Here is an 18,407-nt window from a genome sequence, read left to right as displayed (position 1 = left end):
TCACAGAGCGGTGGGTGGAAATAGGACACCATTCTTGACCACCTGGATCTGGAGCCTCAGCTCCTAGGCAAGGAGACTTGCTGCCTCTCCATGTAATGGATGATGTGATACTTAGCATTTTGCTTGTAATTGTGGTCCTGGTGACTAAGATGCTGAGTTTTTTGGATCCAGTACACAACTATGGAAGTGGAGGTTTTGCAGTGACTTCAAGTGGTGGGCAGTGGACCTGTCACATGGCACAGAAACCTTTACTCAGACTATTTCCAAATTCTGTGCATACAGGAGGCTCAGTGTGCTACATTATCATTGCCCTTCCTGGATTCAGACATTTCATTTTCTATTAAGTCCACCTTTATTCTCAGTGGCTCCTGCCAATTAAAGTAGTACTACACAGCACAGCTGTGTTCCTAAGTATCATATAAATGTCAGTGCTGAAATTTGGCAGAGGTGTGTGGTGATAAGGTGGCCTTTTAGATGCACTAAAATATGCTTTTATGCCACCTGTTTTAGATAATCAAAAGGGAAAGACAATATAAAATTGTCACAGAGAGTTCTTAAAAGCCCAAAGATACTCCAGCAACCCCCAGAGATGTACTGACTAGTTTGAGAAATATCGTGAGAAGCAGAAGAGTTTGAGTTGTGAAAGTTTCAGGAGGAGGGCCTGCATGTGAAAACCCAGGGCTCTTCCATGAGGAATGGAAGGAATTTCAAAGATCCTAAGAACACGTCTAGGTTAAGCGGTAGTCAGATCCAGAAGGGGCTTTGTAGCCATGTTAGAGTATTTGGACTTTGATCCAAAAGGAACCTCTGAAAATGTCTGCAGGTTGTAAACAGCAAGGACAAGACTTCATTTTTGTCAGTTAGACCAAGTCCCTGTAACTTAGTGGTGCATGATAAATACTTGGAATGACATAGATTAAAATTAATAAGAAATTTATTTTATAGTTTGATCACTTGACTTGGGCTTCCCTGGTGGCTCAGACGGTAAAGCATCTGCCTGAAATGCAGGAGACCAAGTTCAACCCCTGGGTCAGAAAGATCCCCTGGAGAAGGGAATGGCTACCCACTCCAGTGTTCTTGCCTGGAGAATCCCCATGGACAGAGGAGCCTGGTGGGCTACAGTCCATGGGGTCACAAAGAGTTGGACGCAACTGAAATGACTAACATTGATCACTTGAATAAGTATCATAAAATCATTTGATGATCAAAAATCATCAACATTTTTGTCTCACCTACCTGGTGGGTAAAACTAAACCAATCCCACCTTTCCTGGGAGAGTTGAGAGATGAGTATTATAAAGGATTTTTTTAAATGGGGTATAGTTGCTTTGCAGTGTTAACGTTAGTTTCTGCTGTGCAATGAAGTGAATCACCTACGTGTGAACATGTACCACTTCCCTCTTGGACCTCTCATCCCGCCCCTGCCCTGATCCCCAGACCCACCCATCTAAGTCACCACAGAGCACCAAGCTGATCTCCCTGCACCGTACAGCAGGTTCCCACTAGCTGTGTATTTCACACATAGTAGTGTATATATGTCAGTCCCCTCTCAATTGATCCCCCCTCCCCCACCACCTGCACATGTCCGTTCTCTACGTCTGCATCTCTGTTCCTGCACTGCAAATAGGTTCATCTGTAAGAATTTTGAAACACAGAAAGAGGGCAGAAATGCTAGTTGGTCACACTTCATTCTTGGCTTTTAAGGAAGTACAACCTTATTACAACCTCAAAACTCACAGACTGCTGATTATCCAGCTAAACTAATAATAATGGCAATGGAACCATGGGCCAGATATCCTATTTAACACTCTATGTTCATTATCTCAATTAGTCCTTCCAATTGCTCTTTAAGATTGACACCGTTATTATCTTTATTTTCCAGGTGAGGGAGCCATTATGTACTTTCCAAAGTCCAAATAGCTAGCACATGGAAAAGTTAGGACTGAAACCCAAAGGTTCTCACCCCATCACCTTAACCACAGTGTTTTTTTTTTTTAAAACATATGGCCTAAGGGAAGGTTCTAGAAAGGCCTGGATATGGAAAGGGACAGCCATGTCCTCCTGAGCCAAGGGGGAAACTTAAAATAACTGATATTCTAATGGTGCAAAAGCCCTGTCCTCACCTCTGATGGCTCTGTGCAGTTTATTCTGGCCTCATTTATTCTGAAATAACTGGGTAGGAGACCCCAGCTAACAGCTAAATTAGAAATAGCTAATACAAATGTGTTCCATTAATTTTATGACTGGTCAAATAAATGTAGCAGATTAACTGGAATTGGTCTTCCCTTTCCTGTAATTTATGCACTGTTTAGTGTTATCTGACATCTTTATTTCTTCATCTTCCTTGCTGTATATCTGATGAAGTCAGAGCGATGTTTCTCATTTGACTAGGACAGTCAAATCCTAAGTTTCTTGCTAAAGGTTTTAGGATCCTTTCTTTATAAGCAGTCTTATTTCATAACAATAAAGGAGAAATTTTATTTGTAATGCATGAATCACTTCTGAAGTGATTCAGAAATTCTGAGTTCTATTTTTATTTGCTTGCCATCTTCACCTGATACTTAGTTTTTCTATTTGAACTGGCACATCATAGTCGTTTGAATACCAGTACTAGTACTTGAGTCTAGATTAGTGTATTTGCTACATTGAGGTAGTAACTTTTTGTTAACTATGGAATATATCAAAGAGGATATTTTTTCATTAAAAAAAATTTATTGGAGTTGATTTACCGTGCTTTTGGTGTACAGCAGAGTGATTCAGTTATTTTTTTTTCTGAATTTTTCCATTATAGGTTGAATATAGTTCCCTGTGCTATGCAGTAGGTCCTTGTTGTTTATGTTTTTTAAAACTTATTTTTAACTGAAGGATAATCGGTTTACAGTACTGTGTTGGTTTCTGCCATACATCAACATGAATCAGCCGTTGGTATACATATGTCCCTCCCTCTTGAACCTCCCTCCCACCTCCCTCTCCTTCCCACCCCTCTAGGTTATTACAAAGCCCTGGTTTGAGTTCCCTGAGTCATATCGCAAATTCCCATTGGTGGTTTTACGTATGGTAGTGTACATGTTTCCATGCTGCTGTCTCTGTTTGTCCCACCGTCACCTTCCCCCCACCCCACCTCTGTCCATAAGTCTGTTCTCTATGTCTGCATCTCCATTGCTGCCCTGCAGATAGGTTCATCGGTACCATCTTTCTAGATTCCATATATATGCGTTAATATATGATATTTGTTTCTCTCATTGATTTACTTCACTCTATATAATAGGGTCTAGATTTATCCACCTCATTAGGACTGACTCAAATGTGTTCATTTTTATGGTTAAGTAATATTCCCTTGTATATATGTACCTCACCTTTTTATCTATTCATTTGTTGATGGACATCTAGGTTGCTTCCATGTCCTAGCTATTGTAAATAGTGCTGCAGTGAACATTGGGGAACATGTGTCTTTTCAATTTTGGTTTCCTCAGGGTATATGCCTAGTAGTGGGATTGCTGGGTCATATGGTAGTTTTATTCCTAGTTTTTTTAAGGAATCTCCATACTGTCTTCCACAGTGGCTATATCAATTTACATTTCCCACCAACAGTGCAAGAGGGCTCCCTTTTCTCCATAGCCTCTTCAGCATTTATTGTTTGTGGATTTTATCAAAGAGAATTTTTCCTAGGCCTTTTAGAGTTCTGCCTTCCTTGCCTTCTCAGTTGTATAAGTAGCTGCAGAAAAAAAATGAAACTATTAGCTAATATAGAGTGTGGTGAATTATCTAAAGATAATGGGGTTAAATGTTAAGTTCGGTTAGAAGTATTAGTAGTGAAGTTTATGGAATATGTTATAACACTGAGTCTATTAAACTTTTATACTTTTATGTTTTTCTTAATTGTTTTGTTATTGTTTAATACTATTTTCCCTAAGTCATTTGCTTGTATTGTTTAATATAAAGGTAACTATTTTATGTACCTATATAAACTATATCATAAATATTATGTATATACTTATGTATGTATGTTGATATTATTAAAATATTTATATTTTTACACACACATACATGTACATATAAAGAATGAGGAAGACTCAAAGAAATCTTTAAAAATCCACTCCTTGATTTAGTCATGTTCTTACAGGAATTCACAATGATTCTAGAAAATGTTCTATCCATTTTCTTCTTGCAAGCATCTAGCAATGTTTAATCATAGATTTTTGCCTTAACTTCTCAAAACAGATAAAATGGCTAGGTAAAATCTTATTAGCTCTAAGTTCCATTTAGTAAAGACCTTTTAAAATAGGTTATACATTAAAAAAAAATTAGTATGTTTTGTTGGTATCAGAAGGGAACAATATAAATAGCACAAATAAAAAGCTTCTTTCCCATCCCCCAACTCCCTCTTCCTTTTCATGAGCATCAAGGTTGTCACTGATGCAATTGCTTTTCAGAAATTTTTTTTTGTAAATGATGGGAGAGGCAATTACAAGCAGTTCTCCTCCACAAGACACTGCCCAGAAGACGGGCAAATTGCATCCCTTGATGGATGCCAGCTGTTATATACACTGGGTTGGAAATCTCCATATAGGGAAAGGAAAATGAACAGAGGGAAGACTGAACAAAAACATCAATAAATAGAAGTTTTCATGAAAAGAGAGAGGTGGTTAATTGCTGGCAGACTCAGATTTTGCAGAATGCCAAATACCTTGAATTATCTGTGAACATATATATACTTTCACAAATTCATGAACATCATAATAAGTTTCTATATAGAAAATAAAATTCATCTATCTTAAGCTTGGCAAATTCAAGTCATATGTGTTTTTTATTCAATATAGAATGTGGAAATGGGCCACTTTGTGACAGGGAAGAAACTTAGATGTCTCATGTTGCAGGTGTAAATATAGACAGCGTGTACTCCTTATGTTATGCTGTGGATTTAAAAAATCTGAAATATATTGTCTGAATGAAATGTGATGTTATGAGACAAGATCACTAACATGCTTTCAAGTACACGGGAACTGCCTGATGATGCGGTGTGTTTTGAATTATGAGTCAGCACAGAACTTTGGGTCCTTGTTTGAGGAGAAGTGATGAGCAGGAGGGGGAGGCTTTAATTCTAAGGCAGAAAGCACTGCCGTCAGAGGGCTGTCTGTCCCTCAGAGGATTGTTCCAGGGACTATGTTATGGTAGAGGTCAGTCTAAGAAGTCCTATTCTGGATTCTTTCTGTACTACTGTTAGGGAAAATTGCTAGATTTATGAAATATATGTAAGGTTAAAGTTAACTATTTCGTGACTGGTTTTCTTATGTGGGTAAATGTGCAATATAAAAGGCTATCAGAAAGATGAAGTTTCACTTGTCAAAGGTAAACATTGGTTTTTATTCTCATCCAAAATTTTATTTCTAATAAAACAACCGTTACTAATTGTTAGCAAAAAGATAACACATAGTAGGTCAACAATAAATATTTATCAACTCAAGGAATAAAACAAGTTGCTTTGCAAAGCTGAGAGTTTGTCAGCTTCTTGTCTTGTTTTCTCCAGCACTTAGCAAAGTATCTGATGCTTATAAAGTGTTGAATAGATGAATGAATGAATGTGAATGATACATAAAATTGCTAAGCTGAAAGAATAAAAGAGAAATTAATTTTAAATGCTAAGAGTCACTGTTTACGTGAAATGTTTTCTTAAATATATTTTTCTATTGTTATGGGATTTGTCACTGTGGTTTAACTCCAGGATTTTATTATCTTAAAGTAGAAATGATTGCATAATTATTTCAGCCAGGAGTCCCTAAGCAAGGTCTCATGGATTTAATTTTCATCAGAGACCTTCTAGAAAGGTCACCCCCTTCTGCATGTATCAGGAGATCTACAATCGTAAGCTGCTCTGTTTTTTTCTTCCTCAGGTGTGGAATCCATAGCATGTTCCCCTTACATTTAGCTGCCCTCAATGCTCACTCTGACTGCTGCAGAAAGTTACTGTCATCGGGTAAGTAACTCCATTACCACAGATGACGCTTAATCTGTCCTGTAAATGAGCCGTGTAGCTTCAGGTGTCTGGTCAGAGTGAGTGCCTGCCTGTGCTTCATGTCATTCATGATCTGATTGGCAGGATGAGCTGTGTCCACAGCTACCTGCATGTGACAGCTTCCAGCAGCTCATGGTGTTGAAACGGTCTGAACGTCAGTATTCTGCCCCGGAGTGAGAGTCTTGTCTGTTTATCAAGTTAGAACTCCAGTGATCCAGAGTGGGAGGCAGGCAGGGATGGGCATAGCTTACAGGATGTTTGTCGTAGGAGGAGAAGACATCTTTGAGGCTTAAATTGGTGATGTAACATTTCATATTCTTCAACAAAGAAAAAAGGCCAAATCCCCTACCTTTTAATAGTAGAAATGTTAAATTACCATCCCACTCCGTGGGCTCTGAAAAATCACTGTGGTTGATATCCCTCCAACTAGGTTTTATTTTTATTTTTTTAATGCGGGCCTGTTTGGAACCAAGAAATTCTTTCTGGTTTGGAGCTTTGCTAATCTTTCTTATCAATGATTCTGACAACCTCCATGTATTAAGAAGTTCCTGGCTTTCAAAGGTGATAGAGATCTGCAAGGCAAAGATTGTTTATGAATTAATTCAGCAGATATCCCAGAGGCTTTTTTTATTCCTTTAAGTTCTTTACTTATGGTTGATTCTGCTTTCACTGCTTTTGGCATGTTTAAAAATAACCCCTGCATGAAAGCACGTTTCCCAAATCTTACACCAACTGTAAGCTAATAATATGCTTAAGAAAATCTCTCTTCTAGCATGTTATGATTACTCCTTTGCCTTCCATATTTTCTCCATGTGTTCTGTCTGCCTGTCTATTGCCCTACTTATCTCAAATTGGTTTCATAAATTTTTATCCTGGGATTGAAATATGGGGCTGCAGTTCACCCAGGGCTGAATATGAAAATAAATTCTTCTTGACTTCACGGTTCTTCCTATAAAATTGCCAAGCTTGAGCAGTTACCATTCGTTTCCATGACAACCTCTTTCTGACTACAATAGCTTGCGTTCTGGTTTTTCTACTAACTGATTTTTCTGTCTCTGCAATGTTTCTTGTGGTTTAACTAGGACAAAAGTATAGCATAGTATCCTTGTTTAGTAATGAGCACGTGCTGTCTGCAGGCTTTGAAATAGACACCCCAGATAAATTTGGAAGAACGTGCCTTCATGCTGCTGCTGCAGGAGGGTGAGTAGTTAGCAATTTTAGTTGTTTTCTCATGGCCTAATTACCAGTGCATCTTAATTGACTTAAGTCATCTGTGAATCAGAGGCAACTTCTTTAATAAAATGGGTAAGAAGTGTTTCTACCAATACCAAATATCATACGTTGAATTTCCAGATTGCTCATGTGTTTGTTTTTCCAAAGAAACATCATTAGCCCATCTCATATAGGAAATATTTTTTCTCTTGTTTGTAACCTACAGAATATGTAAATACTTGGTACCTCTTTCACCAAAAGAAAATAATTTGAGATTTGCTCCTAAATTTTTTGTCTTTTATTACTAGAAGGAGAGTTAATGATCAAGGAAATCCAAGGTTGAGTTAATTCATGTTCATTTAAAGACGTTTTAGTCCTATTTCAAAACTTATTTTTAAGTTCTAATAATGATTAAATATGAGCAAAAGTCCAGAAAACTCAAAGGATAAGCAAGAAGTAATTTAATCCTTGCCTAGTTTTTTAAGTTGTAAAGAGAATTTTTTATGAGATACTGTTTTTCATATCAGTGGTTAGATTAAGACGATGATCAATACATTGTTGATATATGACCATGCATTGACCAAACATGGCTCCCCTCAGATGGCCTCGTTTGGGTATGGTGCTGGTTCTTAATCATTTTCCTAATCTTTAGGGAACAGCAGTGCTCCATGTATAATCTGTATATGACCAAAGGCATTACCTATTTAACAGAGGTGGATTGACTGTGAAGCTTTAGGACCCCTTATTTGTACAGGTCCCTTCCAAAGTCTTGTATTTAGTTTTATTTTCATAATTTATATATATATTTAAAAAGAACTTCCTTATCCTCACCCCATCCCTCCATCAGGATCATCCTTCCTGATCCATACAACATGGATCTGTCTGCCTTTGATCCTTTGGCTTCATTCAGGAAGAGACAGGTGTTTTATATCAATTGACATGTTATACATAATGGTCTCAGAAAGTTTTTCAGTTTTATGATTTAAACAGTGAGTTCTCTGAGAAAGGTAACTGAAAAGGGTGGATATGGGGCAGGGACAGCCCTGCTTATACTTATCATTAATGAGATCATCTTTCTTATTTAAATGATAATAAAGTAGTAAATCCTAGGCCACTTCTTAGCATCCCAAGTTTGGAACAATGATAGATGAATGTCTCCTTTTGTGCCCCCATTTTGAAAAATATCAGACCTGTACAGAAAGTGGCAACAAACCATTCTGGATTCATGTCTGAGACTCCTATTAGGATTAATATTTAGCTCTATGCCCTTCAATAGGAAAATTCACTTCAGTGGGTCCTTTTCTCTCTACTAAACATGATTTATTGCTTCTGCAAATGACAAAGAAGCTGGAAGATCACTACGCTCCATTACATCATTTTCGGCCTTGGTTCTACACATTCATTTACCTAGATTACCAAGACAGGGAAGTGCAGCTGGTTTATTTTCCGTTAAGGAGAGTCTGGGTTGAAAATGGTTATAGTGAATTCATTCTGCTGTGATAAAAGGTAATGCTCATCCATTCTGGCTCATTGTTTAAAAGTGACGTGAAATTATTATAGGTTTAAGGAGTTGTTTCATAAACTCTTGACGGTTTTGAAAGAGAATTTTAGGATAAATGATGAAACCATCACTGAAAGGTTTCATCATGTAATAATCATTAAATTCTTTAGTCATGGAATTGAAAATGTTCCATCAAGCTCTTTAATGCATTGATATATTAGCTTTGAAAAGGGATTATAAGAACTTTAGATCCTTATGATATGGCATTACTCTAATGTGTTAGGTTATTTTTGTGTTAGCAGAATTTAGTGTCCTCATTTCATCTGTGCATACACTCTGCAGAAAAGAGCTCTTTCTGAAGACAGCCCAGCAATTGACCTCTACCATCTTAACAATGCTTTCCCTGTCTTTCTAGTAATGTGGAATGTATAAAACTCTTGCAAAGCAGTGGAGCAGATTTCCATAAAAAGGACAAGTGTGGGAGGTATGTAAACAGGGAACTCTGCTTCAAGTGCCTAAATAAAAGGAGTGGGGAGCAGTCCATCTGGAAATCGTGTTATGTTGAAATGGTAAACAGGGAAGCTAGCCGGGGAGATTCCATCCTCAGAAGGAAATCCCTTTTTATAGCAAAGTGAAACACCAGCAAACCAGGCCACAAGGAAAGGGTCTCCTTTCCCAGCTTCTGTTTAGAAGCGCCAGTTGTTCTGCTCCTTCTGATATAAATAACTATATCCATGTGGGAGACTGCATACTTTATAGATATTATATAAAAATATTTACATATATAAAATATGTAATCCCCCACATGGATATAGTTGAGAAAATTCTCTGTATAGCAAAGTAGAGCACTTTAGCCCTTCCAGGACAGATTTTGGTCACAAGATCTGGAGCTCTTTATTATATTTATTGAACATTTCATTTTGGGATAAATCTTTAGACTCATTTTAAACATGAAATACACACACTCACACACATACCACCCGTAATCCCTCTGGCTGTTGGGATGGTTTAGAACTTTTCTTGCTTATCCTTTGTATAGCTAAGTTGTGCTGTAGTACTAGCTGGTACAGGGAACCAGTACCAGTAAACAACATGAGGAAGGTAGAGGAAATGAGGACATAATCAAAAAAACCTCAGTTTAATCTGTTTGGAAACAGCATTTTGGGAAGAGAGATACTTTATAAAGATGGACCAGGGCCAGCTTGGGAAGGTCTTCAATTTCAAACTAAAAAATCAAGGCTTTGTTCACTGGGGAGAACTGAAGGTTTTGGTACAGGATTATATACGTAGGTATTGGACCGTAGAAAATCCAGTTCTTCATTCATGGCAGCTGAAAGTTACATGGAGGTTGGGTTAGGGTGAAGGAGGCCAGTCTGGATGGTATTGCAAGAGCCCAGAGGAGCAGTCATGAGCAGTCATGTAGATGGGAACCGGGATAGGCCCTTGGGATGGAAAGAAAGGAGATCCACAAGTGGGTGGCCTGTCTAAGCCACCATCTTTTCAGCCTTCGTTCTAACATATAAGATATGCCAGAGAAAGGCGTATGTCTTGGCCTCCACACTCAGAGCCAAAGATCTTTCCACACCCCTACAAATACTGCTGTCTGTGCTGGTGCTGATGATGGGGATCTGTTTGCCAGACTGAATGATATAATAAACTGCTGTTTGTTTTTCAGGACTCCTCTGCACTATGCAGCTGCAAATTGTCATTTCCACTGTATTGAGACATTAGTGACCACAGGGGCCAGTGTGAATGAAACTGATGACTGGGGCCGCACCGCTTTGCACTATGCTGCTGCGTCGGACATGGATAGAAAGTAAAAACAGCCTTGTCCTGTTTCTTCGGGGGTGGGAAGAGGGGGAGATGGAAGAGGGGAGGGCTTGCTGAGGTTTCTTCATACTGCCTCACCGAGACTGTGAATGAAGAATCCCTCTTACTCAGACTCGAGGAGTTTGAATTGGTTCCTCCCTAACCCCGGGTTTCCCATTCTGCTCTCTTTACATTTGATTAGTACATGTCACTGCACAATTGCATCTCCTCTCTGTTCTTTGCATTGAATGCCAAGTGGAGCTGTCATGTTCAGGTTTTTCAGTTCACTCAATCAGTTCACTCAAAATCTGTCACAATTTATTTTGTCGTATACTGTGGTTTTCATCATCATCACTTACATGCTTCATTTGCTGTAAAACTTCCATTTGCTGATAAATATGTCATGTAAAAAATATCCACCTATGCATAATCCCAATAGTCTTCAAATACAGCATCAATATTTTATTTTTAAAAATAGACATTTTTCAAACCTGGGCATGAATGCTCTTTCGGAAGCTGGAAGACAGGAAGTTGGTTGCCCTAATCATGTTTGGATTCTAGGTGGCTTGGAATGAAAAGCAAAAATAAATGAACCAGTTCTAGGGGAAAAGGTGGGAGAGATGCCCACAGCTTATGATATCATTCTCAAAGACTTGAGGATCAGGCCCTCCTTCATAGGAATACTTTTTGGTGATCCTGTTTGGAGAACTGTTGACTTATATGGATGTGCTGAGTTATATGGTCAGTGCTAACTCCCTTTCTTGTAGAGCAATGGCTTTCAAACATACTAGATAATTACCTACACACCAGGCTTCCCTGGTGGCTCAGAAGGTAAAGAAAGAATCCACCTGCAATGCAGGAGACTGAGGTTCAGTCCCTGGATTGGGAAGATTCCATGGAGAAGGGAATGGCTACTCACTCCAATATCCTTGCCTGGGAAAACCCATGGACAGAGGAGCCTGGTGGGCCAAAGTCCACAAGGTCACAAAGAATCAGACACAACTGAGTGACTGACGCTCACTTTACATCACGATGCAATATACAGACTCATGTATATATGCTTTTTATATATGTATGGAAAATGGAAAAAAGATTTCATAAAACCTTATTTACTTTTGCTATGTATGATCCATTTTGATATCTTTTATTTCATTAAAAAAAACCTACTGACTTCAACCCACTAAATTGATTTCATAATTCAGTCATCCATATTTCCAGTTTGGAAAACACTGCTGCTTTTTTTCCTTCATATGATACTGACAAGTCTGATGTAGCCTCAGGGTCCCACAGCACCATGTTCTTAATTCAAAAAACATTTATTGAACATGCACTATGTGTCAGGCTCTGTGCTATTCGCTTGGAATAGAATGAGGAATAAGTATCCTTCATCTGTTAAGATCTAGAATAGGAATCTTAGATGGTGCAGAATTTCTCTGGTAGATGAGGGGTGCTTAGGAACCCATTCCTGGATAAATGAGATGCTCAACTGACAAGGAGGCAGCAAGGAATGTGGTAGGTGTCAGGGAATTTTAAGCTTAATCACTTTCTCTTTCCCTGGGGAGTTTAGAAAATTTATGGAAGAGTGGGCAGCATGATTGCTGCCTTAATCATTGATACCTTGGCAGAAGTTTTAGGAATACCATGTTCTTAACTGGATTCGTTAGGAGAGAAAAGATTTACTGGATGCACTTAGAGAGAACCATGCATATCCTCCATGAAAAATTAGTAGTGCTTGCTTCTGTGGGGTTGGGGGGCAATTCTTAAGATGTAAATTGTACCAAAATCATTAGCAACTTTGCCACTAATTGTAATTTTTTTTGTTTCCCTTTGCTGAGAAGTAAGACTATCTTAGGAAACGCCCATGAAAATTCGGAAGAACTTGAAAGAGCCAGAGAGCTGAAGGAAAAGGAAGCTGCATTGTAAGTTTCTTCTTAGCTTAAGCACAAGGTGTGGCTACTGATGCTTTTGTCTGCTGCTCCAGGTTGCCACGTGGGCCAGCTTTACTATTTTGGGGTCTCCCTTGGGGTCTTGAGGAAGTGATGTGGGCTTGCCTTTGATGAAGAAGAAACTGTTTTTTTAATATATCCTTCAAATAGGCTGTTTTCATACCAGATACATACTCTTCTAAAGATATACACTCTTTCTAAAATTGAAACCGTTACAGCGATCATCACTGTGATTGGGCAGCAGTTTTTGGAACCGGGTGTCTTAAATATCATTTCTGATTCTTCCGTGTGTCATGTGCCTCAGGGGACATACTAAAGCCTCCTCTGAGGGCCTCAGGCTCTCCTTTTGTGACCTGGGGATGACTGTTTAGCAGATTCTATAAATACATGTTTTGAGATTTCACCAAATACACCAGTTGTACTCTCCCCTCCCTCTCCGACACTCACCGGCTTACAAATAGCACCCGCCCCACCTGCAGACAGCTGCTCTGTCCCCTTCATCCTGCCTGCCCCTTTCTGGTGTCTTGACAGAGATTCAGCTGTTACTATGAGGAAGTGAGTGCCGGCACCCAGGACTATTGATACCTGGGAAGCTCTAATGTTTCATCCTCTGAGAGTCCTTCCTGGACTGGAAGTCGTGGCGAGAAGGTGGTGCTGTACCCAGCGCAGTGCCCGGCGTGTAGCTGGCGGTCAACAACTCGTTGTTAAATGAATGAACACGTGAATGCCCAGTGCCGACATTGTGTGTCCTGCCCCTGTGAGAGCAGGGGATGCAGAGCTCTAAGAGTGTGCACTCAGTCCCTCACTTGCAAGGCCCCAGTGCAAGTTGTAGGGACTTAACTTTGTCTGTGACCGGGGTGGGCACAGGAAACAAAGCTGTAAGTAGAACAGAATGACCACAGTTTTGCCCTAATATTCCAAAATTAAAGTAATAATATTCAAAGACTGTAAAATTTTAAGCCACCTCAGCAAATACTTCCTTCTCCAGTGAAATACAAGCTTACGTTGGGCCAGAGCAGCCCTCTTCCAGCTGGTGGAGAGGGATGGAACAGGAGAAGCAGGAGAGTGCAGGGACCAGCCTACTAGGGAGCTTTTGCATGCAATAAAAGGCTACTTCCTTGTGCAAATACACCCTTGCTCTAATGCGCATCTCTTGATTTTCTGGCTTAGGTGCCATAATTACTAGTCCAGGGCCCTAGTTGGTGAAAAAGACAAGCATTCCCAGTTAAAAGTGGATTTCATTTCCCTTAGGAAAAATGTGGAGAATATTCACATTCTATAATACTGTTGTTATTTCTAATAGTACTGTTGGCAATTATGGGCTTCCCTAGTGGCTTAGACGGTAAAGAATCTGCCTGCAATGTGGGGGACCTGGGTTTGATCCTGGGGTTGGGTAGATTCCCTGGAGGAGGGCATGGCAACCCACTCCAGTATTCTTGCCTGGAGAATTCTCATGGACAGAGGAGCCTCGTAGGCTACAGTCCATGGGGTCGCAAAGAATTAAGCATGACTGAGTAACTAAGCACAGCAGAATTGACAGTTATAGTTCAGCTATGTTCTGCATTAAATAGCTCTTTGGGTGTAATTCCCAGTGTTTTCCAAATTACATGTTAAATTTATCAACTGATTTTTTAGAATATAATCCTTTCAGAAGCTGGGGATTGTGTGTCCACAAGGAAGCTATCCCTATTGAGTGATTTTATTTCAAGAGCCAAATTCAGTTTAAAATGAGTCACACCTGGGATTCAGTCTATGGGCATTTCATTATGAAAATTAAAAAAAAAAAAGACTTCCTTTTAAGGTACAAATCACCAAATACATCATGATATATCAGGTCTCCAATAATAGTTTGATTTATTACAGAGCATTTTATGGATGAACCATGTGTCATGTAGGTACTTAGTTTTAAAAATTTCTCTTTCATCAGGTTTTCTAAAAATTAAAATGTCTGTTTTAATATCTGTCTCTGTGTGTGATTTATTTACTCCTTTTGTCTTATACTGAAAGATAGATAATGTCATTTTAAGGTTTCTGAGTAAAGTATAGAAATTTTCTATTGGGAGGTCTTATTTAATATACAAGCTTCTATTTAAAATTTTACAATTTTGATTTGAGTATGAATTTGAACAAGCCTGGCCTTGTAAAGGACATGTTTGTCCTTGTGTCAAGAAATATAGCTGATATAAATAATATATCGCGGTGCTCCCTGTCTGGCTCTTCCCTCTTTGACCAGCAGGGCTGTCCCATTTGCAGCAGGCCCTGAGTAGAACACATCACATCCCTCGTGTCCTGGCTCTTCAGCAAAAGCAGTACCACACTCCTTCCTCTGACCTATTCCAAAGATTTTTTTTTTTCCAGAAAAGTTACAACTGTGTCAGAAAAGGCTTTTAAAATTTATTATTTATCATTTTACTCTAGTCTGTATTCCTAGTGGTACAGTGTCAGCCTCTTTCTTCAGAGGTGGTGACTGAATTCATCTTTTATATTTTTAAAATGTTGGCCCAGTCTTTATGTCTTTTTATGATTTAGCTATTCTTAGATTCTTTTCTGTTATTGTTTTCTTAGTCTTTTAAACTTTCATTTTCCAACCTTTTGATCTCAGAATCTCCAATAGCAGGGTTAAAAAAAAACCCACCTCTTGAGGTTTATCCCTTTGCAATGCCTTAACTACTTCTTTATTAAGCTGAAAACTTGTCTTTTGAACACAGAGCTCTAAAACTTATTATTTAGTAATCATGATGACAAGCCAGTCCTGTACCTTAAGATGAAAAGGGGAAAAATATTTAATTATCCTCTAGTTTCTAAGTTCCTCCCTCTAGTTCCTAGGCTTCCCTGGTGGCTCAGCAGGCAAAGAATCTGCCTATAATTCGGGAGACCCGGCTTCCATCCCTGGGTTGGGAAAATCCCCTGGAGAAGGGAACGGCAACCCATTCCAGTATTCTGGCCTGGAGAACTCCAAGGACTGTATGGTCCATGGGGTCACAAAGAGTCAGACACGACTGAGCAACTTTCACTTCTAGTTCCTAAAGCCTTTCCTGAATTCTAGAATGGCTATTTTAAGCTGAGATAAAGATAGATGCACAAAATACACATAAAACATCCAATATATAAACCCTAATTGCTATAGAATCTTTAAAGAAACACTTCAATTCACAAAGCTCTTTGTGGCACATTCACAGTAGGAGAACATTAATATTGATTATCCCTTTTGGTCTAGGGATGTTTTCTGAAATAACATCTCATCTTTATACTTACAGATGTCTAGAATTTCTGCTTCAACATGATGCAAATCCATCTATCCGGGACAAAGAAGGCTACAGTAGCATACATTATGCTGCTGCCTATGGCCACAGACAGTGTCTGGAATTGGTGAGCTGTTTTGATTTGTTTTCTCTAACATACACACACTGAATCTCTCAACAAAGACCCTTACTGCCTAATTCAAGCCCCCACTAGAAATCACCTGGATTAAATTGATCAGGCAATTTTTTGGCAAGTGATTAAATTGTTTCCCTTCATAATATGTAGCTCTCTTTGTTCCATTTATTCCCATTCTAATCTCAGAGCTAACTAACAATTGATTCTTTTCCACATTAACTTGGACTAGGAATGTTAGACTCTGGTACAGACATAGTTTCTATTTTGAAGATAATTTGGATGTATCAAAGAAACTTAGTATATATTTCCAGAATCACGCTTAGCACCCCAGTATTTGATAACAGTGTCATAAGATGACTTACATAACCATTAGGCACGTGGGTTTGTCATAGTCCCACATCTATAGTTTAGGGAAAGAAACTGGCAAGTGTGTAACAGCAGAATTTACTGGAATTTTTAAACCAGCCCACATTTCAAGCCTATAGTGATCAAGAAACACTTGATTTGGAGTCTGAAATTCCTCTGTTGGTATAGGTTACCAGATGCAAACTCAGATGTCTACAGGGACAAAAATATAAAATAAACAAGTGAAGTGAACCCATGTATGGAATAATAGCAGGTGGTGGGAAATGTGGCAAATAAAGAGGGAAGGTCTGTTTAAGGGGAGAAACAGCTAGTCAGTAGTAGCTGATGGAAGCCAGGTGGTACTGCAAACCCAGGTTTGCTAGAATTCCCATGTTTCAGGAGAAACTACAAATCTAGGCTTTTTATGTGGAATTTCCTGTTTTGAAAACACTGGGTGGGCTAGAAAGAAAAAATATGTGTTTGCAGCTGAATCCTGCCTGCAGGCTACCATTTGGCATCTTCTGATCATCACCCTTGGTTCAGCCTCACCAGGAAACATGGGATATCCCAGATTTCTAATCCAGTGATAGGTGTCACCTTCCTTACTGGACTCCATCTCTTTTCCTTGTCCTTTTGAAGGAGAAGTTCTACTTTTCAGAGTTATTTGAAATATGTTTAGGGAAATACTTGCCCCTCATCAACTGCACGGTTTATTGAGAAAGGCATAAGGCAGAAAGCCTGAGAGCAATAGTGTGAGCTCCTACATGGAAATGACTCAAAGATGCCACAGCAAGTTCCTTTACCTTTGGCCTTGCTGCTGGTTTCAAATGGTTCCTCTTAGGGTCATTCTTACTACATTTCTGTTAACTGTGATTGTGGGAAAGTGTTCATGAAGACCACCCAGTTTGGAAATGAAGAGGTGATTATTCTCCTGTTGACTTTTGTGTTATTTATTGGTGAATTTTACCTGTCTTCATCATTCCTGCAGACTTCCAAGTCTTTTCCTGAGGTTCTTGTGGATGCTAAAGATTTCCTTGCTTAACTTTGGAGGTGGCATTTTTTCTTTGTCTCCAGTTTAATTCTATCATTATTCCTTTTCCAGTTACTGTGTCTGCATAACAAATCACCCTAAAAAGTTAGTGGCTTAAAACAACATTTATCACTTATTATCTCTGTCAGGAATTCACATGTGACTTAGCTGAGCAGTTCTAGTTAATATCCTGTGAGGTTACAGGTGGTGTCTGGGGCTGGCATAATTTCAAAGGCTTCTTTTCTCACTTGTCAATCACCTGGGTAGGAAGGTTCAAATTGTTGACGTTTCTTGGCCTTTCTCTCGCTCTATGTGGTTTTCTCTAGCATGGTGTTTCCAGAACAAGTGGGTGTTTTACATGGTGCTCACGTTGCCCAAGGCGTCTGCCCTAGGAGAGACTGTGAGCAAGAGTTCTAGCAAGTGAAAGGAAGAGACCATATTGCTTTTAATGGTTTAGCCTTGCAGTTCATGTTTTGTTGCATCTGTTCATTGCCATAGTCACAAAATCCAGAGAGGTGGAGCCTTGGCTCCACCTTCCAAAGGGAGGAGTATCAGAGAATTTGTGGACATATTTTAAAACCACCCAGTTCCATAGGAAGATGTAGGAAGCCAGTGATTTTGATTAATTTCTAAATTAAATTGAATTTAGAGTAGAATCCTAAGTGGCCAAGGGGCAGTCTCTTATCTTCAGTTCAGTTCAGTCGCTCAGTCATGTCCGACTCTTTGCGACCCCATGAATCACAGCACGCCAGGCCTCCCTGTCCATCAGCAACTCCCGGAGTTCACTCAAACTCATGTCCAAGTCTGTGATGCCATCCAGCCATCTCATCCTCTGTCGTCCCCTTCTCCTCCTGCCCCTAATCCCTCCCAGCATCAGAGTCTTTTCCAATGAGTCAACTCTGCGTGAGGTGGCCAAAGTACTGGAGTTTCAGCTTTAGCGTCATTCCTTCCAAAGAACACCCAGGGCTGATCTCCTTCAGAATGGACTGGTTGGATCTCCTTGAAGTCTAAGGGACTCTCAAGAGTCTTCTCCAACATCACAGTTCAAAAGAATCAATTCTCCAGCGCTCAGCTTTCTTCACAGTCCAACTCTCATCCATACATGACCACTGGAAAAACCATAGCCTTGACTAGACGGACCTTTTTTGGCAAAGTAATGTCTCTGCTTTTGAAT

Source organism: Capricornis sumatraensis, chromosome 3 (assembly GCF_032405125.1).
Source record: "Capricornis sumatraensis isolate serow.1 chromosome 3, serow.2, whole genome shotgun sequence".
NCBI lineage: Eukaryota > Metazoa > Chordata > Mammalia > Artiodactyla > Bovidae > Capricornis > Capricornis sumatraensis.
Note: the sequence above shows the minus strand (reverse complement) of the source record.